The sequence below is a fragment of the Polypterus senegalus genome, chromosome 5 (genome assembly GCF_016835505.1).
Source record: "Polypterus senegalus isolate Bchr_013 chromosome 5, ASM1683550v1, whole genome shotgun sequence".
In the NCBI taxonomy this organism is placed as follows: domain Eukaryota; kingdom Metazoa; phylum Chordata; class Cladistia; order Polypteriformes; family Polypteridae; genus Polypterus; species Polypterus senegalus.
This window is the reverse complement of record NC_053158.1, coordinates 132,604,765-132,622,017: the sequence shown is the minus strand read 5'-3', so window position 1 is coordinate 132,622,017 and position 17,253 is coordinate 132,604,765. Positions and strand designations below refer to the sequence as shown.

At 38.8% G+C, this 17,253-nt stretch overlaps 1 long non-coding RNA gene across 2 annotated transcripts; it reads left to right on the top strand.

Moving 5' to 3' along the window:
* Window positions 1-1,046: 1,046 nt before the first annotated feature.
* LOC120529508 lies at window positions 1,047-13,833 on the top strand. Of its 2 annotated transcripts, XR_005633765.1 has the most exons (4): window positions 1,047-1,192; window positions 3,431-3,527; window positions 10,692-10,751; window positions 13,075-13,833. It is a non-coding gene; the product is annotated as an uncharacterized LOC120529508 (long non-coding RNA). The 2 variants fall into 2 exon arrangements; XR_005633764.1 differs by lacking the exon at window positions 13,075-13,833 and having other exon boundaries at window positions 10,692-11,058.
* Window positions 13,834-17,253: the final 3,420 nt, after the last annotated feature.

Here is a 17,253-nt window from a genome sequence, read left to right as displayed (position 1 = left end):
GTTACTATTTCCATTTTTAGGACACTGAATCAGGAGAATGGATCACTCTATTAAGGGAAAGTCTAAAAAAATGAATGCTTTGAGATGCTTTCTTCTTATGCTGCCAGGGTCGGTTGTGTCTCTGTGACCCTTTAATAAGAAAAGCTGCTGGATTGGTGTTTTGGTGACTTTTAAATGGTTATAAAAGAAACCTAGTTTCCCAAAGTGTCCTTACAAAATATAATTTATATTTTGAATTGTCTCATTTTATTCTTTTGCTGTTCAGTTGATCAAAGGTTGCAGAATGAAATGTGCACCTCTGGTAAGCCACATTCACCAAAATAGCATCTCAAACAATCAACGACACTTGTTAATATGGTACAGATGAGGTATTTTGCCTCAGTCCATTCTGAATTGCTGCCTTCTAGGCCTCAAAACATTTTCTTTTTTTTTCTTCAAACCTGTACTGGTTGTACAGATTGCCATATTGCAGAAAGCAATAATGTAATGGCATTGTGCCTTGCAGAATTCTTACAGCCATACTCACAATACACCCTTTGACTTTCTTTTCAATTGAAATATCCATTCCTGGCCACCATATGTACTTTCACACAAAAGCTTTCACTCTAGACATGTAAGTCCTGTAGCAGTTTGCCCTGTAATGCTGAGATTTAATCACCTTATTCTCCCGGAAAACAAAGCCTTATTCTGTTGAAAGCTGCCGTCTGCATGTGGAATATGCCTGCCAACTAAAAGGTGTGATATCTAGTGCCTGTGACAGCACTGCATCTCTCTTTCTTTACATCAAGTTGTGTTTTACCTGGAGTAATAATTCCTTTATGCTTCAAGGTAGAATAATATCTCTTATATTTTTGTTTCCTTAACTGTAAGTGATAAACTATATTATACTTCATTTCCTCAGTGCTCTTCAGTATCTTATCTCTACCCTGGCAAAAGAACAGCCCATCTCTGATGGGTTGGCACTGCTACTTGTGGTTCAAGAACAGACAAGCAGTGGCTTGGGGTGGCATTTGGTGTAAACGTTTCTCCATATAAAGTATGTAACTGTGAAATTATTTTATATAAAATAAGATATCTCTTTCTCTTTTAAGTGTCCAAACATCTCCTCATCTAAGTTTAGGTTTCCTAATCTGATGGCATTGGCTCTCATCATTCACAGAAACGATGGAAATTAAACCTGCCACATCAAAAGGTAAATCCTTGCAAGCTAAACAGTGGACATTGTGTTTTAAGATATCCTGGCAGTTTTTCTTGCTTTTGTTGAATGCCTTGCCCCCATCCTTAGTCCACTTCCATTGAGTTCTGTTGTTCAGCATTCAATAAGTTGTGGAATTGTTGGACAGGTTATCAAAAAATAGCATAGATAGTACAAGGATTCAATATAGATATACTAAATATTTTCTTCCATTAGAGCAGCTGCTTTACTTTATGTAGGATGTATACCCTATGTAGCTATGGGTACACTAGTTTGCTGTAAGCTGCATTTTGACGTATTTACCAAAATCCATTGTTTTGGAATTCACATTGCTTTAAGAGTTTCCATGTAGTCTCCAGTGTAATCATTTTGTCATTAAGAAACCATGTCACTTTATCCAGGTCCTGATGGCTGATTGACTGAAAGATAGATGTGGCACTAAAAATTGTTTCGTTAAGGGGTTTGTTGCAACATGCAACGGAAGCTTGTAAAAAAAAAAAAAAAAAAGCCTCTGATAGCACTGTCGTAAAATAATTGTTTTGCTGAAGGTTCTCTGCATGTTGGTCAGGGTGTTATTAGAAGATTTCAGATATTGCTCTTGATATCGTTCATAACATTGTTCTCTCTGCAACTGCTTCCACAGAGTCCACTGTAGCTCCCAGAAAATAGAGCTGGGTTGCTTTATTCTATCCTCATATCATCGTAATAGAAATGAACATCTGCTTGGTTTTGTTAATATTATGCTTCAGATCAGGGGTCCCCAACTCCGGTCCTGGAGGGCACCAGTGGCTACAGGTTTTCATTCTAACCCTTTTCTTATTTAGTGACCTGTTTTTCCTACTCATTCACTTCTTTTGAATTAATTTTATTCTTGAAGACACAGATGCCTTAATTATTTATTTTTCCTTAATTAGTAGCCAAACAATAATGAGATACAAAATGAACCAAAATATGACCAACAAAACATGACCAACATTGTCGATCATGCAATATCTGAAAATAAAGAAAGGTGAACGTCTCAGGAATACTGATCTGCTCAGGTCCCCAAAACATTTTAACAGTGCTCTTAGAAAAGAGAAAATCAGTAATTTCAGTAATGTATGTTATTGTACAATGAGAGCAGCAACGAGCCGTGGAATTAACGAACGGGTTTAATTAATGACAAGACTCGGTACCTAATTAAGCAACTGGTTGCAGTGCAATTGGTTGGAATTTCAGGCCCTGACTTAGTTGATCTTCTGCTGGCTCACTCACTTTACATTTGATTTCTGTTTGGGTGCCATTTAAGGAAATAACTGAAGCAATTCAGAGCAACAATGAAGAAATTCAGGGGAACAAACCTTAAAAAAGCAGGTCAACTAAAATTAATCCAAAAAAAGTTAATTAGCAGCAAAAACAGTGCACTAATTAAGAAAAGGGTTAGAGTGAAAACCTTCTGGCACTGGTGCCCTCCAGGACCGGAGTTGGGGACCCTTGCTTTAAATGGTTTAACGTGCAACTATTTAGGAAAGTCATAGTGACTTCTGTATTCTTTTTCCTCTGAACCACATATACATCTAATAATTGCAGAGTTGCCTAAAAACAAAAGTACATTTTGTGTAAATACCCATAGTATTTTATAGGCTTTGTTGCAGCTGTGAGTGGTGGTGCCTACCTACTGCACTGAGTTCATGACTATCCTTAAGAATATTGAGCCATGCTGACTAAACAGCATTGCGCACCTCATGCTGGTTTTTCAGCTACATATTCATGCTGTGAACATCTTGTTTTACCTCATTCCAAAGGAACTCAGGTGGATCCAGTGCAGACAACTGGAGTAAAATTAAATTACTGTGATTTTCATGAAGCAAATCTGAGATGAAGCTTCTTTTCTGACATAATGCATTATCCAGTTTTAAAAGAGCAACCTTTAGCCATAAAGTGACATGCATGGTCTGCAACAATGAAGAGGTAAACAGTGGCATTCAGATGATACTCAGTTGGTATTGAGTGGCCTCATTTGCACCAAGAGAACACTTTTCATTTACCACCATTCTTTACCATATGCACAAGACAGAATTAATCATTTATTCATGCTGTTTAGACACAATTCTGATTCTACCATCTGCATACTGTATAAGCATGTCACAGCAGAAATCAAAAGCTGTCAGATCTGACATTTTTCCAGTCTTCGTTTGTCTGGCTGTTGCGATTATGTACACAATGTAGCCTCATTTGCTTTTACTTAACTGGCAGGAGTGGAATCCAACTTGGTCATCTGCTGCTGTACAGCATCTGCTTCGAGGTCCATGGTGGCATGCATTCAGGGATTTTTATCTCAAATAGCTGTTATGTGAGTATTTGTGACCATTCTGATCTTTCTTATTAACAGGGTGTTTTTTTTTACCACAGAAATGCAGCTCATTTTGTTTTGTTAATTATAATATTTTCTGCAAACTCTACAGTACTAGTGTGTTGTACCGTGTTAGCCATTATGAATGTAGTGAGAAGTTAAGCAAAGTGACACCTTTTATTGGCTAACTAGAAAGATTACAATATGCAAGGTTTTGAGGCAACTCAGACCCCATCTTCAGGCAAGATGTACAAGAAGGGGCCTGAATTGCCTTGAAAGCTTGCATATTGTAATATTTTTATATTATAGTTATTATAGATAGCCAATAAAAGGTGTTATTTTGCTTAACTTCTCACTGCAAACTCTATAAAGTGAGGTGTGTCAAAATTCCAGGACCTAGTACCAACAGTCATGCTGTGGTCAGAGCTGTTTAGATTACTCGTCTTGACCAGGCCGGTATGTTGTATATATTGACTTGAAGCTACATGATTGGCTGTTTGGAGCAGCAGGTGATCTGCATTAATGAAACAGAATACATACTATGCATAAATTCATGTTTAATGTAGATTAAACAATTAAGTGGATTTGAGGATGTTGGTGTTGTCTGCTATTTAAACATAACATTGATTTCTTTTTTTTTAAGAATGACTACACTAAACATGTCCAACAGGCCAACATTATCCATTAATGATACTCTTTTGGTATTCTTCATTTCTTCATAATCAGTTTTGCCCCTAGTATGTTTCATAGCCAAGATGTACTGTTTTTCAGTACAAAAACAGTTTTCATTTTTAAAGCTGAAGCGCTGCATCTTATGATTCCTTCCCCCACATTTCTAGGATACATCCTTTTTTTTTTTTTTGTTGCCCCAGGGATAAAAATGGTCGTTTCTTATCCTAGAGTCTATGCAATGAGTGGGCACCCTGCTGGTAATGTATGTGCCATGCCTTGTGCTTGCCCTCTTGAGTTTTCTTTCTTGCTGCTATTTCATTTGCTAACATATTCTTGCATAATTTTTTTTTTTAAACTGCCTTTGGGTGACAGCAGCTTCCTGTGAATGAAGTCACATTTCAGGCTACAAACCAGTTAGTCATGGATGGTATACAGTATTTAGGGGAAGCACCTTAACCACATTTAGTAACAAACCGCTTTACAGTGTAAGGGGTTGCTCAGCAAGCAAATGGTTGACAGAGGCAAATGTGACATGAAAATTGGACAGTCCCACTGGAGAGACATCTGAAAGATAAAGAGAGAAAGAGGTAGAAAGAAACCCAGAGTGGAAGAAAGTGTGCCTCTTTGAATACTAAGATATGCAGATAGGAGACACTAAACTCTGAAAGTGTTTTAAAAAAACATAGGTCGGAGTCAGTGCTGCATTACTTTGTTACTACACTTAAGTACATTTTAAGAATAATTCTACTTTACTTCAACATAAACGTTTCTGTCTATTTTCACTTTTGCTTCTCTAAATGTTCCAATGCAAATGGCTACTTCTACTTCATATGTGTTGCTAGACCCATTCATTACTGTTGTATTAAACCAGAAAATAAATAGGCTATGCAAATATGCATACTGCTTTGTTCCGTCAGTTATCTGAAGTACAGGCTTTTTACACTTTTCAAATAGTCACTGCTGGTGCTGACACCTAGGTATCTAGGCAGTTATTCCAAGAACATCTCACTGCAGATTGCAGAACAGGGAGGGGCTGGATATTTGGGGCAGGGCTAGATGTTGGTGACATACAGTTGCAGTCACATTCATACTCTGAGCTGATGCAGAATTAATACACTGCGTTTACTGCAGCTTCCAAACACTGGATATTTTTGATGTGCAATCCCAATTTGTATTACTTCCACAGCGGAAGCCGCTGATTTCAGAATCTGACTTTTTGGCAGCCTCCTGACCTGGGCAAGCTGATTTGCAGGATGCAGCGAAATGTATTTGTGTATTCACTAACTTGTCTTATGTGTTACTCACATCTTCTAACATTATCCTGGTTTTCATGGCTCCAAAACAAATTGTGAACAAGTTGGAAAACCCCCAAAGAAAACCAAGATGTTATTACTGTAATTTGAATTTGAAACTAAGGTATGAAATCTAGGTAAAGTTGTAAATGTTACTATTAAACTAATTTTGTCTATTTTATGTAGTTAGATATTATTTGAAGAAAAAGTTACATCATTTTTGGGGCCAGTGAATGCTTAAAATATCTCTCTATTATAAAAAAAATCCCGTGGGAGGGAATGACTAGGAGACAATACATGATCTGCACGTTAAGATCACAGAAGACAAATAAAAGACCCGCGAGACAAAAGAGAATGGCCATGGAGCGTCTCGCGGGGATATACTGTAGGACATGAAATTCTTCAAGACACGCCCTGCTTACAAGCAATATCAGAGCACGGCCAGGAAAAAAAATCAGTAGTGTAAAGGCACGCATCACACACAGATACAGGGGTCTCAGTACATATAAAGCGTATAAAGGACAATACATTATAAATGAAACGTCGACTAAAAGATCATATTAGCTCAAACAAAAGGAAATTAATCATCAGGAACAGGTGTAATTGAAAAAATAGCAGGGCAAAGCGAGGTCAGAAATAAAAGGCAAAGAGCAGAAAACAAAGTCTTTTCATATTCGCAACATTCAATGCACAAAACGTAGATTTACATAATAATGGACCATACGCTATGAGAATCTGTGGTCCCACAACAGTTAAAGCAACGACAAGTTTAATTTCAAAGAAAACACAATTCGGTCAGGTGTATTATTTATGATCACGGAGAAGCGATCACAAAGCGAGCAGCAGAGACACAAAGTGGCAAAAAGGACAGTGGCTGTACAGGCTTTAAAATGATTGAAGGGCAGCGCGACAGCAGCTGCCCCCCTTCACAACGCGAGCTTTATACGTCCTGCGAGAAAGAGATTTAACCACGCCCAGGGCCGGAAATAAAGGACAAGTATTGTTTTTACAATGTCACACGAGACCAGGCAGTGAGCCATCATTTAAAACAAGTCCACAGACATCTAACCTAGCAGCTGTTGGATTGCATTTGGCAGATAAGAAAATGTCCTCCCAGCTCTTATAAAAACAACATGTGACAAGCAGAACAGGCAGCTTGCAAGCAGCAAAAAGACAGCAGATGATGCGACAGCATATCCTTAGCATGTGTTCAGCCGCCCCCAAACCCCACAACGCGAGCAGCGTTATACATCTGGTGAGAAAGAGATGTAACCACGTACGGGGCCAGAAATAAAGGACAAGTATGGTTTTTACAAAAGTTTTTAAAGTAAAAGTGAAAATAATGCATATGTATCAATTTCCATGAAAATAACAATCTCTTTAAATTGTATATCGGAGGTGGCGAGCGAAGCGAGCAGGGGGTGGAGCCCCCTAGTGTTCCATTAAAATAAATTGTAATTAGGAGTTTGCATTATGTAATTCACTTTACATAGAGGATTTTAGGAACAGATTAGCTGTATCTTAAAGCAGGGGAAGCTGGCACGCCTCTCCCATTAGCCGCCTCTCCACTGAATTAGGATATGATCATTAAGAAGTCTGCTCACTCCAAATGTCACTACTTCGGGCTGCAGCTACTTGGCTCATAGTTTAGTGATTCTAATACGACTCACACAAGCTTATAAGAACTTTTATCAACAATATATAAAACATAGGGCATGCCTACATTTACTTTAACATTTGACACTTAAGTACACTTAATATCAGATAACTATAAAACCACTGCTTGAGTAGATTTCTCATGGGCAACTTTTTCTTGGGCCACTTTCCAAAAAAGATATTTTTGCTTTTTCTCTTGTATGGCTGTTGGTTACTTTAAACCAGTGCTTCTCTTCATTCAGTACTCAGGGCCCCCGGCCGCCAATGAGTTTCTCAATCAGTCAGTTATTGTTACCTTTAATTTTTTAGTTAGCTGACACCATTTGCCTTTTATTTTGCATTTAGAAAAGTGCAGCAATGTCAGATTTACACTAAACTAGGAAATTATGACATTTGTTTGTTTTTCCTGTATCTTTAACTGGTTAGGTTTTTAATTAACTTTTTTGAGTTTGTTTTCAGCGCAAATTACTCTGAAAATATCAGCTACATCAGTCCTACCCATTTCTGTGTTTATTAGTAAATAATTGACTGAACATCCAGAACATTAAAACATATATATTTAAAAGAAAAAAAATGAATTCTTAAACACTAGCACATATGAATTCCCGCTTCATTCAATAAAAATATAGTAAAACTAGTTTGTAAATTCTTGGATGATTGTAAAAACATAGAAACTGGGAAATAATGGCCTGCTTAGTTAAGGTAGGAGTCAAATTAAGAGAACTGGGTTTAGACAAAAACCTGCAGACATCTGGGGGTCCCTGAGGACTGAATGTTGAGAACCACCGCTTTGTACAACACTTGTAGCAATGCTATATTTGATTGGATCAGAGGACAGCTATTACAGAACTGGGACAATCTAGACCCTGATAGAAAAATAAATCATGTTATGGTGTTTGAAGTTGCCCAAATGTCTACAGGGCAGATTTAGCCTTATAAGGGTACTGGGGAGAACAGACAGTCTGGCATCTTCCAAAGTAACTCTGGTGAGGGCAATATCCGTTAACATCTGGTGCAACTGGAAGAGCTCTACCTATAATACCAGGACTTTGTGACATGGCCTAGAACCCTGGAGTGTAGGCACCAGTAGGACTGGACCCGCTGTTCCTTGATATACTGTTTGTTCCATTCAAACAATACATCAAGGAACTTGGAGTTGGTGTAATGGTCCTGAATGCTGAGGTGTAAAATAAACAAGCCCTAGTTGAAACAACCAACAGAGGCAAAGATATGCGCAAAGACGAAGTTGGAAGATCAAAAATATCAAAAGTCAAAAATACTGATCATCAAAACTTGAAAACTGGTTAATGAAAATCAAAGTCAGGAAACAAAGGCAGAAGTTCAATACCAAAAAGTAACTCAAGATCTTTACACTAAGCACAAAGTAGTTTTTGCTTAGACTTTGAATACCAAAACTGTAACACCAGGTTATTCCCATTACCATCTTTTACAGGGGCAGAATGGTGACATTACAGGCATTATGCTGTGCATCTAGGGATGGGGTCATTTCTATATACAATATGGTGGCACCCATTCATATGTGCTACAAAATGGATGTGCCCAAACAAGAGAAGTTTGAACAAAATGACAGTGTGCTGGTGTCAAGAATATAAAGAAAAATAAGTGGTGGAGTGTATGGTTTCAAAATAGGAAGGGGTAATCATACTTATCAATACCCTGGGTCTGTGTCTGTGCTGTCGGGCCTTGTTGGTATTAGGTGTTTATATTGTTGTAAGTGTTCTTTTTTGCCATTGCACTCCACTTTATTTGCCTGTTTTTTTATCCTGTGTATGTGAGTATTTGTATTTGGGATCTGCTCAAGAGCACTCCACCACAATTCACACAGCAAAAGATTATGGTCAGAGAGGTCTGTTGAAGCCAGCACAATTCGTTCTTGTCAGCAGGTGGCAGTAGATATGTCCCACTTGGAGCGGGTATAGAACTAGCACTGCTACACAATAGCGTGAATAGTTAGCCAAGAAGCTACTATAGAGACCTGCCTCTTTAAAGACAGAAATGCAGAGACATTAAGCACCCCCAGTAGCTCTTCAAGACCACATCTGCCACCAGAGGTGATTCTATGACTTGGTCTGGAGGGGATTCTCAATACAGTTTTGAAACACTGATCTTTGATTGTAGGACAATGAGTCTGGAATCACAAGATGAGTTGGGTGGAGGTCCAAAGACTGGAGAAAGAAAGGCTAGAGTGTGGAGAGAATGAGAGAGCAGAAGGTACTAGTTGGAGATGAGCTAGTCGGGAAGCCACTCACTAAACAGGTTGTGTAACTGCCTGTTTAGGAAGGCCCAGAGAGGGAGAAGGATTTGTATTGGTTTTGTTTATTGATTTACAGTTTTTAGTTCATCCTATAGTCACCCTTTCTGTGTGTATTTTTAAATAGTGAATTCCATTACTTCTGATACCTATGCACTCTGTTGACATTATTCTTTTGTGGAAATACATGAAAGACGTGCGCAAGAATCTCACTTTCTTTCTTGCCTCATAATGGGAAATGAATTTTCTCTGCTAGTAAAGAAATCATGTTGTATGTGTAAAGGTAATCTGTGATTGACAGTATTGTCCTTTGTGGAGTCAGACTTCTGCACCAACTGTTTACAGCTCAATTACTATAAAAATTGGAGGCCTGGCAAAATATTTACTTTGTCTTTTTCCAGTACTCCTCTATAAAATGGTTTTGCTTTTTAATATCAGATGTCTGCTTTCAGTTGTCAAGGATTAACCTTGTTTCTCATCTGCATACTATGGGAGAAACAGCTGGGTTGGCCACTGTTATGTCCTCATCAACGCAGCTAATAACTTACTTTGGCACGTTAAAATTAAAATGTTTTCTTTCTTTGAGAAAATGTCTTTCCACCCACCATTTCATATTAACACTTGTGTATGGGTTTTTCATCCATTATTCATCGATATTAGCGACTGTTCCAAATTGCAATTTGTTTATTTATTGAGTTTTGTATTAGTTTATATGTTTGTACAGTTTTCTTTTTTTATATCTATGCATTCTATATAGTGACCCCCTTACTGATCACTCAATCAGCCAAAATCTGAACCCAGAGAATACTGTTTAAATTCAAAAACATGAGATTATATTGATTATATTGTAAGTAAGTACATTGCAAACAAATGTCTTTCTAGTCTTTTCCAAAGCTTACACTCTTTAAAATAGGTTGACTCCTTCTGGTTCTTAACCTGCAACTTTTAGTTTCAGGTGTCTCTAAGCCTTAAGAAAAGTATGTTTGCTTAACTTCAGGGTAGTCTTTTGCAAATTTTCATGGTTTAGGGTCACTCTTACATTAGGCACATCCAGTATTAGGTATCATTCCTGCATCAGGCATATCAGAAAGCTGTGGCAACAAGTAATTTGAAAAGGTAGGGCTTCTTTGATCATTCTGGACCTCACTGGGTGGTCAATGTTCACAGGTACTTTTGGTTCCCTCATTGGACCTGTCCTTCACCAGCTGGTTCTCTCTTGAGAAAGGAGAAGAACGTTGGGAGGTAACTGAATTTCCTCCTTTGTTCTTTCAGAGCTTTCCCTGTACTTCCTACTTGGATGTCGCAAAGAAGAGGAACAAACTATGACTATATGTATGTATAGGTTGGGTTGGCAGTGGGCATTGTCAGTCATCCCTCTTGGGCACTTTTTCTTGGAAGGAAGAAGATAAGGCTGGCATCAGCACCCCCTCTCATTCCGAGTTGGTGGCATTGTTTATTTCAAAAGAGCCAGGAAGGTGGTCCCCAAGCATGCATGTGTGACTATATGTATATATATATCTCTATTATAATAAAAAAATCCTGGGACTTGATGTGACTGTTTCAGAGAGGTACTTTCACATCCCGCGAGACGAGACTTTGTGCTAAGAGATTTAACCACACCTGGGACTGGAAAGAAAAGATAAAGAGTAGATGACAAAGTAGCATGTCGTAAAGAATTCAAAAATGTTGGCACGATACACATGCATTAGGTTAGAGATAATGAAAGTACTAAAATTTGAAAATCTCAAAAAAATGATAATAAAGATTGTATTAGCGCAAACAAATGGAAATTATTACTCAGTGAAATAACGGAACAGCGAAAAGAGATTGAATATATTGTTTGGATTTAAACTTTAAGTCAGATTGTCTAATTCGTCTAATTCATGTTGCCGTCAGTGAAAAGTAGTGTTTCTTCCCAATGAAGATGCGTATCCGCAAGAATTTAAAGATTTGTTGTTAGGTGAAAGTGAAATCCACATACACAAGTGGCCGGGGGGTTGGCTAATATATGTGGGCAAAGGTAAGTTTACACTAATGATTTAATTTTTAGGTAATTTGGCCACTTATAATGTGTCATTGTGACATTCTTTTGAGTTAATAAAGTTATTGTAATAATCATAACCTGCATGTCTTTTTCCATGTAAACAACTGTAACTCTGCTTTTGCCCACCCCTGTATTTATATATAGTGTATATTAATATATTGTCACGCACTCACAATTAGGAGACAGTCGACAAAACCCACGGCAAGTAGACGGTCGAAAGACGGAGGGTTAAAAAAGGGTACTGACTTTTCTCTTACTTTTTCCGCAGAAGCAAAGAAGAAAAGTAAACCGACGTATCGCGGAGCCAAAATGGCCGAAGTGTATTTCCGGCCCTCGTTGATGACATCACAAAGATGTCCAAAAAAAGACGTCACTTCCCCTCTTTAATTTCCTGTAGTCATTTCTGTTTCTCTATAAATACCCCATGTTTTACCTTATGAGTTTGTCAAATGCTTGGTTGAACCTGCTTTGTTTCAGCATTATTTTGACCTATCTGTTGGACATTATATGGGGCGGTTCCCCAAAACTTTATTTGACTGGCTGTTACATATTTATTTTTCGTAGTCGGCAGGACTATTGTTCCGGTACCATGTCGGAGGAACAAGACTCCGGCTGCGGTAAGGTCAGAAACTGCTTGGTCTCTACCCCCTCAATTAACATATCTTTTATTTCTGAGTGCACTGCCCGGCGCAATGTGTGGCTGAGGTTGGAGTGGGTGTACATACAAGTGCCGTATTTGAAAGGGGAGGTGCAGAGGGCCTATTATGACCTGACTGAGGAGCAGGCCGCCGAATACACCACCCTCAAGTTAGAGGTGTTCAAGCGCTATGGCATAAAGGCGGCTCAGCAAGTGAGGGACTGGTGTGAGTGCTAATTTGACCCTGAGAGGGCTATAAGAACGCAGGCCTTCAAGGTCTGGAGTAAGCTGGGGCGCTGGCTACGGCCAGATATCAATTCTGCCCAGCAAGTGGTTGAGCAGCTGGCCTGTGAGACCTTTGTAATTGTCCTCCTAGATAATCTCGCCCAGCAGGTTCACCGGCAGAACTACACTATCATGGACACCCTGATTGAAGTGGTGGAAAGGCACTGGGCGGTCTGTAAGTCAGGAGGCTCAGATGGGTCTCAATGCCAACCTAGACAGGTACATGCTGCAGCCCCTGAGCCCCTTTGACAAACCACAGATGCTCAGACTAAAAGAAGGGAGAAGACCTACAGTCCCCCCGCTGTTTCAAGTGTGGGATATATTCCCAGCCTGCCCAATCTAACCGATTATATGCATATATATAATGTCAGTTAAAATTCTGGGCACTGTCAGAAACATTTATGTTTTTTGAAGAAAATTTATATTTTTTATATAGATGCCGTTAAATTGATTTACAAATATAGCCAAGACATAACTAGTGTTTCTAATGGCTATTACCACTTTTAATGGCTGATTTTTAATTTATTATTCCAATGCAGTATGTCTGTAAAGCCCCTATTAGAAACCTATATAGTCTCACACATGTGTATTAGAGAATCACCTTCCAGGCTTACTGGAGGTTTATGATGCATCTCTGGGAAAAGACGGGGTGCCGTCTCTAACATTATCACCTCCTTCTGCTTCCACAGCTTCAAGGAGTAACTGATTCTGCCCCTTCCGGGCCAAGTTCCATAAAGCCAGGAATCCCCAGAAGGAGGCGTCTCACTTTGGTTTGAGCCTGATTGGATGACAGAGCTCCTAAAGTCAGATCTACTCAACGGAGCAGCATTTGTAGAATACGAGAAGGCTATAGCATGTATTTCTGTTGTTTAATGCCACTGTGTATTTGTTTTGTTTCCAGTTTGTTTGTTGAGTTAAAAAGGCTGGTGTTCCAACATTTCTTTTGGATCTGATCCTTACTCCCATTTTATATACAGTATATATAATAGTATGTGCTTGAATACACATAGTGAATGGGACCTGTAAGTAATGCATAGTGTGGCTTTGAGTCCTAAATTTCTTTTTATTATTTTATTTAGAGAAGTATAGTTTTGCAACTGCTTCTTAATTGTACATACCTTTTATGTTATCTATTACTGATACTCTTTGTTCTACACTGTCTTTAAAACATTGGCAGAATAAATGGATTTGAAATTGAATTTGCACAGTTTACTGCCTAATGCATACCCTTGGCCTATTTATAATCTGTGACTAAGAGTATAGAGCCTTTCCACTAGGCTAGACTGGGATTGTTACATCTATTTTTGAATTCTTTACTTTCAGCCATATTAACAGTTCTGTCACATACAAAAACTCCACGCAATTAGGGTGCATTCCTAAACAGTTCCTTAAATCATGTAGGCTGCACTATACTGTATAACCTTGGTAAAGAATGTGTTACATGTAAACCACTGACAACTCTCAATAAAATTTCTCATAATTGTTACTGATATCATTATTTGGGGAGAGAAAATATCCTTTATTGCTGGAGATCCTGGGCTGTTCTTTATCTCTCAGAGGGCCTTTTGTTACACGTGTAGCATGGACATGCTCTTTCTTATGGCATTCATTTTAACATTTTTGCAGGTAGCTTACTTCAGCAATGTCTGTGATCTTTCCAGTTCATGCATTGACATATACATGAGCTCCCTAATCTTTCGGCATCTGATTGGTCAAATCTTACTGGCATAAATTAAAATTCTAAAGACCAGAAAAGAAAAATGAGAAATATATATGGTGTTTAGTCTGATGGCCTTAAAGCTCAGTTTTGTTCTGATTAGATCCTATAACCTTCACTACAGCTGACCGTTTCCCACGTACCTCCTGGCAAACTCGAGTTGAGATGTCATGAGTGTTTTTTAACAGTGTCTTTCTCTTTGCCATTTTCCCATAAGGGTGTGAATGGTGAAGCACCAACAATCTGTCCAATCTCAGTTACTGTAGCTTGTAATTCCTTTAAAATTTACATAGGTCTCTCGGTGGCTTGGCCCACTCTTCATCTTCTGCACAGTCACACAATTTTTGTGACCAGCCTGCTCTTGTCAGATGCATATCTGTTCTTTTGTTTTCTTTGTGTAGATCAGTTCCATAATACTGACTCACTACAAACTAGACCTGCCAAATAAGGTGCATTTATATTGTAATCAATTTTAACTTCTTCAATACAGACAGACAGATGATCTCTTTTGAACTAATTCTGTTACTTCTAAGACCAACTGACTACATCTGTCATGATTTAGAGGTGTCATATGAAAGGGGGTGAATGTGACCAAACATTTTATGTTTTATATTTGTAATTTATTTAGTTCATACTTCAGAGATAGGCAGCATGGTAACACAGTAGTAGTGTTGCTGCCTTGCAGAAAGGAGACCAGGGTTCACGTTCCGGGTCATATCTGCGTGAAGTTTGCATGTTCCCACTGTGTCTGCGTGAGGTTTCTCTGGGTGCTCCAGTTTCCTCCCACGGTTCAAAGAAATGCAGGTTACATGGATTGATGGTACTAAATTGACCCTAGTCTGTGGTTAGGGTGTTTGTGTATGTGTGTGTGTTTGCACTCCGAATCACTGGCACCATGTCCAGCATTTGTTTCTACCTTGCTTTCTATGCTAGCTGGGATATACTCTAGCAATCCCTACAACCCTATTCAGGATTAAGTGGATTTGACAATAACTGACTTCAGAGATCTGTTTTACTTTGGCATTAACAAGTCTTTTTCTGTTGATTAGCTCCAAAAAAGCCATGTTATATCAACTATGATTCAATATCTCTCTATTATGAAAAAAAATCTTGGAAGGAGATTGGACATGATTGTCTCAGAGACATCTTCACGTCCCACGAGACGAGTCTTTGTGCCAAGTGATGTAACCATGCCCGGGGCAGGAAGCCTCGCGAGACAAAAGCTTATGCAAAGAGATTTGGAAAAGTCCTGCGTGGTTATGTCAGACACATTTCTTGTAGAGAGAATGAAACGATATTCACTCACGGGCAGTTGCATTGTCATGATGTTTTTCCAAACATGGGATCAAAATTCAATGTGATATTGATGAAAAGGTAAAAGCGAAAAGAGATCAAATATATGGACATAGGTGATAGGACAGAAGTGCACCGTGCAAAATGCAGATCATGCAGCACATAGGCAGCAGCAGTCCAGCAGATGATCGAGCAAAGAGGAGGTAAAAAAAAACTATGTGTTTCCCATTGTATCATTGTCTAAGAGGGGGTGTAGGAGGAGCGATCGCGTCTAATTGGGGTACGTTCAGCCCCCCCTTTACAAAGCGAGCGGCAGAGACATGAAGTAGTTGGCGCATAGCACAGGCGTGGGGGTTTGGGGGGGTGGGCAAGCAAACCAAGCAGGGGGCAAAGCCCCCTAGTTGTATAACAAAAAGATATAAAAATGTTGTAGATTTTGGGGTGGGGGTAGTAGTTATGGCACATATTATAGATACTGTAAACTGAAGTTTCATATTCTAGCATTTTATAAAAGCCCATGCTGTAAAATGCCACGGGTCCGAGAAACTATTAAAATTGTAAGAAAAAAAAACCTGAAATGTAGAAATGTCAGGTAACTGAAATGAACTACTCTGGGCATCCCTCTCCTAAGTGGATTTGTTTTGCTGATGTGCTCACATCGCTTGTGTATTAGCTGCAGGAGGAAAAGTAAAAGGGATACCATTTTGCCGATGTTAGTGGCTAAACGACTATCTTTCTTCGGAGGTTTCGTTTTGCTGACGTGCTGGCCCCGCTTGTGTTGTTAGTGGCTAAGCGAGTTTTCTGTTTCCTCGGAGGTAGAGCCCTTACTCCAACTCCACCTTTCACTTCTGGGGCCGGGCAGACACACACACTTCCATGCATAGATGTTTATATATAAGAAGAGCAGGGAATTTTGCTTATTAAAAAGAAACAACATAAAATTAATTTTTAAAATATTATTAAACAAAAAATGTCTGGTAAACTACTTTTCTGCTGCTGCGTGCTTCAATGATTGGTCATTGACCTGTACAACCCAATATATGTTTTTTCCAGAGTTAATGATCAGCTATCAATTATATTGATTTCATATTCTGCATGTAGAGGTATTTTAAAGCACAATCCAGAATATTTGTTCCACCTGTGTGGCTAACTGATTCTGAGTCTGCAAAGGTCACTGGAGAAGTGTACATGACCTCACTGGGAGTGGCATGGACATCAGATTTCTTTGGTGCTGGAGAATCACCATGTTTCCAGTGTTCAGACTTTTATTTGGACTCAGGGTTTTAAGGATGTGTCCAAGTTTCTTCTCCAATTAAGAAATGATTTTTTAAAACTTATCTTAGTACAAAATAAATGGCTTCAGATTCTCCAAGGAACACTGGATGCACTAATGATTCATTTCAGGAGTCAACATATTGAACATCCAACATGCACAGACATTTCTCCTGTTTACATGTTCAATAAGAATGTTTTCAGCTGATCTGTAACTACTTCGTACAGTGTCTGCTATTTCATGCACAATCACTCTTCAATTCACCATAGAGATTCTGTTGTCCATGTTGAAGGCTGGCCAGGACTTGGATCATTTTCGAGAGGTGTAATGCCATGACTGAATTCTACAGCCTATATTTTGATTGAGGCATATAAAGGGGACCAATCTTGTTACAGCTGAATTGGTGAGCAGGCATAGTGTTGTTTAGCAGCTGAAATAAAATAACACGCCAATTAATGTTCCTTTTTTTTGTCATTCAGAAACAATACAACACAAATTCAAGGATCTTGTGTTTTACATAATTTAGTACATAGGATGTAATCAGTGGGAATATGCAAAATCAGTACTGTAGAATACCCTGTTCAG